Source organism: Aegilops tauschii, chromosome 6 (genome assembly GCF_002575655.3).
Source record: "Aegilops tauschii subsp. strangulata cultivar AL8/78 chromosome 6, Aet v6.0, whole genome shotgun sequence".
Lineage (NCBI taxonomy): Eukaryota > Viridiplantae > Streptophyta > Magnoliopsida > Poales > Poaceae > Aegilops > Aegilops tauschii.
In genome coordinates this window covers 268,970,053-268,975,875 of record NC_053040.3, presented here as the reverse complement: position 1 = coordinate 268,975,875, position 5,823 = coordinate 268,970,053, and the positions used below count along the sequence as shown (strand labels likewise).

Genomic DNA, 5,823 nt, shown 5'->3' with positions numbered 1-5,823 from the left:
TATCCTGACAAAAGCGGTCTTCGTCTGCGAAAAGCCCTGGGCTGACACCGTCTTGGGCTCCACGATGACCTCCGCCTAGCCGTCCTCCTGGTCTTGATCTCGTTGCACCAATATGGCAACCTTTGCCTGATGCCTCGGTACTCTTCACCTGCGCTGGCCTCCTTAGCACCAAAGAGAAAACAAGAACACTACGCGCACTGGCGCCCGCCTGATACCGTTCGTCATGGCTCACGTCACGAGAGCCTCGTGAGGTTTGCCTCGCCTTAATATCTCCGCTCCTCGTGAGCCTGCCTGGCTAGGCCACTCCAAAGGAGGTCTTGCGTCGTCCGTCTCGCGAGGCTTGGACCCTCGCGAGGGTCTTGGGTGTCTTGCTAATGAAGATGGCCGTACGGTCTGCTGCTTAACCACGCTGTGGGCCGCAGGCAGGCAAGTCTGTGGACCCCCGTTCCCAGAACGCCGATAGATAAGGCTAAACTTCCTCGTGCAGACCGAAACAGGAGCACAAAACACAAGCTCCCACAAGGTGAGCGCGCACACACGAGACACCAGACTCAACACGCATGCCCTAGAACATGATGCTCTTTTATTGATTTGGGGTCTTCCTTTTTTTAATAAACACACGGAGAGAGAACTAGCTGCTGCTTACAAGTGTGGTTAGAGCAGCATGGATGCACAGGAAGAGCGAGCTGGCCAGCATCCAGCATGGCAAACATGCACCTTGCAAGGCACACATGAACCAAGCACACCATACTGGCACCCGCACACACGAGCCCACAGTGTCGCTCAGCAGTAGTAGAACTTCACGGAACATCTCTGAAGAACATGACGTATACATGTAGTGGGACTTCGTGGAACGTCTTCGAAGCCAATCACAAATTTGACTGTCAAAAACAATAGTTATGCACAAAGTTGAACTGAACTTTTAACACACGAATTGAAGCCATGAACAAACTTTAACAAAAAAATTACCTGTTCCCAGCAGCAGCAGGGGCAAGCCATGGTGCGAGACACATAGCTGCGCACAGATAAAAGCAGAGGACAGGAGGGCGCACTGGTCCTGTGGCGGCACCAAGCGAAGGTGCGTCACAATTTTCCCATGTAGCATCGTATTTGCCATAGCCATCAGTAGACAAAGAAACAAATTGTATGAACTATGTACAAGTAGAACTACCAAAACTATGCAATTGTAGTGCCAAAATGGGCTAAATCTATGTTTGTACATACAAGCTATATACAAACACTAATTTTTGCAGAAACATTAGCTAGCTGATATACACATGAGGCACTGCACATATGGTATCCTGTCTTTGAAGTAAACATGAAGTGCAGCCCATGTGTAGCAAGTCAAGGTTCTGCTGTAGGTAGCGGTAGCCTAGTGCTGAGTATATCTGAACCCACAGTTGCGGTCATAACTGAACCTTTTAAACAATTATACTTGAACGTCTTAGAGAAACAACAAGGTAAACTTCGATAGATGTACTCTCGCGCATGGGATGAGCAAAAGTTTGGGATCTAGCCGCACGGTTAATTTCATTGTTCCAGCAGCAGAGAGTTCCCATCAGCTGCACATAGAAGAACGCCACATCCAAGAGACATCTGCAGAGCTTGGGAGTCTCAAGTTGCTGCTCACAGAACAACAAAATTAAATTTTCCACCGCACAACAGAGCAAAAAAAATTATGATGAAGGTTAACATCATCAACTAAGAAGGTCATCTTTTGGTCTAAGGCCAAGGTGGGAAGGGGATGGCCGGAGATGCATCATGCACCTGACCTTCTCAACATCAGACCTTCATGGTCGGCACTGTGGCAATGGCTTTTTCAGTTTTCTTCTTAAAATGGAGCTATTTTTTCCTTTTCATTCAAATTTTGAACTTCTGTTAATTTTTTTACATCATCATCAACATCAATATCTCTAAATTACAGGAGTGGAACCACTTGAACTTCTGTCCAAAACTTTTCTGGACTACAACCTAGACAATCAACAGCAGCGCCACATTACCCAACTTCTTCTGCGACGAGGGAAAGTTTGAGGCTACGGTAGGGAGAGGAGGGTGGCCTCACCAGAGCAGTAGAGATAATTGGGAGTACCTCACCGGAGCATCGGAGAGCCACGGCGGCTTGCTCCCACTGGCCCTAGGTGGACAGCATCCTGTCGAGGAGGAGGGCCTCCAGCAGGGCTCCACGCAGAGGAGGGGACGAGATCCAGCAGCCCACCATGGATCCACCATTGGGACTGATGGAGCGCCGAGCTGTCGGCCGGTGGAGGCGCTTTGGGTAGGCGGCGGCGGCGTGTGGGGATCCTTTGGCGCAACGGTGGCGTGTGGGATCCAGGTCCATGCGGTGCACACGGGAATCCATAGCCCCGTGGCCGCGCGCCAGGATCCTAGACCGGCGACGACATCTGGGGTTCCAGGCCCTGGTGGCGGCGTGGGGATGCGCGTAGGATTTAGGGCGCTGCTGCGCCGATGAGAGGGTGAGGAGAAGGAAGAAGGAGAGCTTAGAAGCGCGGCCGCGGGGGTCCGGCCGTCGCCGGCAAAGGATGATGGGAGGTCGGTCGAGCTGGGGCGAGGTCGGCGGCGCGCCGGAAGGAGGCGGCGTCGGTTGGGGCGGGCCGAGGTCGGCGGCACGCCGGAAGGAGGCAGGTCTGTGGCGCTGGTTCTAGGAGGAGGCGGGGGAGGCGGCGCCAGAAGGTCGCGCCATGGCGGGATCTCGGAGGTCGCCGTGGCGGCAGGGCATCGGGGGGAATGGGGGTCGGGTGGGAGTGTGGGCAGTTCGTGGCCTGGTGCGTGGGTGTTTTTTCTTTTCTTAGTTGTTAGTTTTGCAAGTTCGGGGATATCAGATCGCTCTCTATACTGGCCGTGATCCTAATAACTATGTTTTTGCCATCCAGAGCATTGTCACCTCTTTCGTCTGATGTCACTTTAAAATCTGTGTAGCATCTTCTAGGTCTGCCATTGATTAGTCTTCCAGCTGTCTATTTATACTGAAACGAGTTCATTAGCCCCAAATAATACCAATATTGAATGTTGATACTATGTATACACATGGATCTATTTTCGGGGAATATGTTCTAAGTTCATGGGGAACTCCTTTTAGGTATAAGTTTTAATCACCAACCATCTTTTTTTACTATTATAGAAAGTTAGAAGGTACAATACTTTTATACTATTAAAGAATCTTTTTGGTTAAGTATCGATGATCTGACATTATGATACCTTAAGTTTGACACATAGTCTTCTGGGATCGTATTAGTGTGATCATTAGCATGCTCATTAACTAAATCCTGATGGAGGAATGATGGTATCATAGTCTTTGCACAGATCACGAGGCATGCATTGAACGGAAATTACATGGGGTGGCACTATCACCCATAGGGGTGGCATAGTCACCAGGTGTTAAAAAATCCACACTAATATATATTAGTACCAGGTGTTAAAAGACCATAGGGGTTTATCAACATTGCGAAGATAAACCTTGAGGACAAATCAATGTTGAAGACAAACCAAATATGACGATAATGCAATCATGACGCCAAATGAAAATCTTCGAGAAAGTTTGGTGGTGGCGTTACTCACCGTATATGAAGTATTAGACCCAGACACGACGCACAATTATCGTGGCGCTCCGAAGTCAAATTCCGCGTTAATGTATTGACACTTAGAGGGTAAGTCTTCATTAATTGAAGATATACATTACTTCGTGTGTTGCACATCTAAGTCATCAACATGCATAAGCATTAGGATGTGTGTCCATTCACAGGACATTCGAGGATTCTAAGATATTTAGCTCACACCGCAGCTTGCAAAATCTTTTCTCATCCAAGGGCTTTGTGAAGATATCTGCCAATTGCTCTTCAGTGTTGACGTGAATGATATCAATGTCTTCCTTCATGACATGATCCCTGAGAAAATGATGACATATTTGAATGTGCTTTGTCTTCGAGTGCCGAACTGGGTTGTTGGCAATCTTGATGACGCTTTCATTATCGCAGTAGAGTGGCACATGCTTCAGGTGGATGCCATAGTCCTTGAGAGTTTGCTTCATCTATAGAAGCTGAGCGCGGCAAGATCTAGCAGCAATGTATTCAGATTCAGCAATGAAGAGTGATACAAAGTTCTGCTTCTTTGAAGACCAACAGACAAGAGATCGTATAAGAAAGTGACATGTTCCTGATGTGGACTTGCGATCAACCTTGTCACCAGCATAATCAGCATCTGAGAATCCAACTAGATCAAACTCTGAGCCCTTTGGATACCATAATCATAGTGTTGGGGTGTAAGCCAAATATCGAAGAATTCGCTTCACAGCTAAGTGATGCGATTCCTTTGGTGCCGCTTGGAATCGGGCATACATGCAAATGCTAAGCATTATATCAGGCCTAGATGCACTTAAGTAGAGTAAAGAACCAATCATGGAGCGGTATACCTTCTGATCGAACTCTTTACCATTGTCGTCGGGGCCCAATTGGCCTTTGGTTGGCATTGGCGTCGTGTACCCTTTGCAGTCTTGCATTCCAAACTTCTTCAGGCAATCTTTGAGGTATTTCTCTTGTGATATGAAGATGCCATTTCTCTGCTGACGGATTTGAAGACCAAGGAAGAACTTCAGCTCACCCATCATGGACATCTGATATTGCTCTTGCATCATATGCTCAAACTCATCACTATATCTCTTTTCAGTGTAGCCGAAGATAATGTCATCCACATAGATTTGGCATACAAACAGTTCACCATCATATGTCTTCGTGAAGAGAGTGGGATCTAGAGAACCAGGTTTGAAGCCTTTGCTCTTCAGGAAGTCTTTGAGTGTGTCATACCAAGCGCGAGGTGCTTGTTTGAGGCCATACAGTGCCTTGTTGAGCTTGTATACCATGTCAGGACGCTTTGGGTCTTCAAAACCAGACGGTTGTGCAACATACACTTCTTCTTCAATTTTGCCTTTGAGGAAGGCACGCTTTACATCCATTTGGTATATAAGAATGTTGTTGTGGTTGGCATAGGATAATAGTATGCGAATGGCTTCAAGCCTAGCCACAGGAGCAAAGGTTTCATCGAAGTCAATCCCTTCAACTTGTGTGTAACCTTGAGCAACGAGACGAGATTTGTTTCTGACAACTTGACCATGCTCATCTTGTTTGTTGCGATAGATCCATTTGGTGCCGATGATATTGTGCTTGCGAGGATCAGGACGCTTTACTAGCTCCCATACATTGTTCAGCTCAAACTGTTGAAACTCTTCTTGCATAGCTTGAATCCATTCAGATTCCATGAAGGATTCATCAACTTTCTTGGGCTCAGATATAGATACAAATGCAAAATGCCCACAGAAATTTGCTAGTTGTGTTGCTCTTGAACGAGTGAGTCGACCAGGTGCATTGATGCTATCAATTATCTTTTCAATCTGGACTTAATTTGCAACACGAGGATGAATTGGACGAAGATTTTGCCCTTGCTGATCATTGTCTTCATCTTCAGCATTGGCTTCAGGCTGAGTAGTGTCTTCATGCTGATTAGGTGCAGAAATGATGATTTCCTCTTCAGTTCGTTCCTCGGTAGGTATGATTTCTCCAGTACCCATTAGCTTGATAGATTCACTCGGTGTAGCTTCATCTAGCACATTTGGCAGGTGCTCTCTTTGCGAGCTGTTAGTCTCATTGAATCACACGTCCACAGTTTCAACCACTTTGTAGTGAAAGAGGTTGAAGACTCTGTAGGAGTGCGAATCCTTTCCGTAACCAAGCATAAAACCTTCATGTGCTTTCGGTGCAAATTTTGAAGTGTGATGTGGATCCTTAGTCCAGCACCTAGCACCAAAGACTGAAA

At 47.0% G+C, this 5,823-nt stretch overlaps 1 long non-coding RNA gene across 1 annotated transcript; it reads right to left on the bottom strand.

Moving 5' to 3' along the window:
• Positions 1-561: 561 nt before the first annotated feature.
• On the bottom strand, positions 562-3,595 carry LOC120966410 (uncharacterized). Its single transcript, XR_005760046.3, has 2 exons — positions 970-3,595; positions 562-881 (listed from the first exon to the last, which is right to left on the bottom strand). It is a non-coding gene; the product is annotated as an uncharacterized lncRNA (long non-coding RNA).
• Between the last annotated feature and the right edge of the window lie 2,228 nt (positions 3,596-5,823).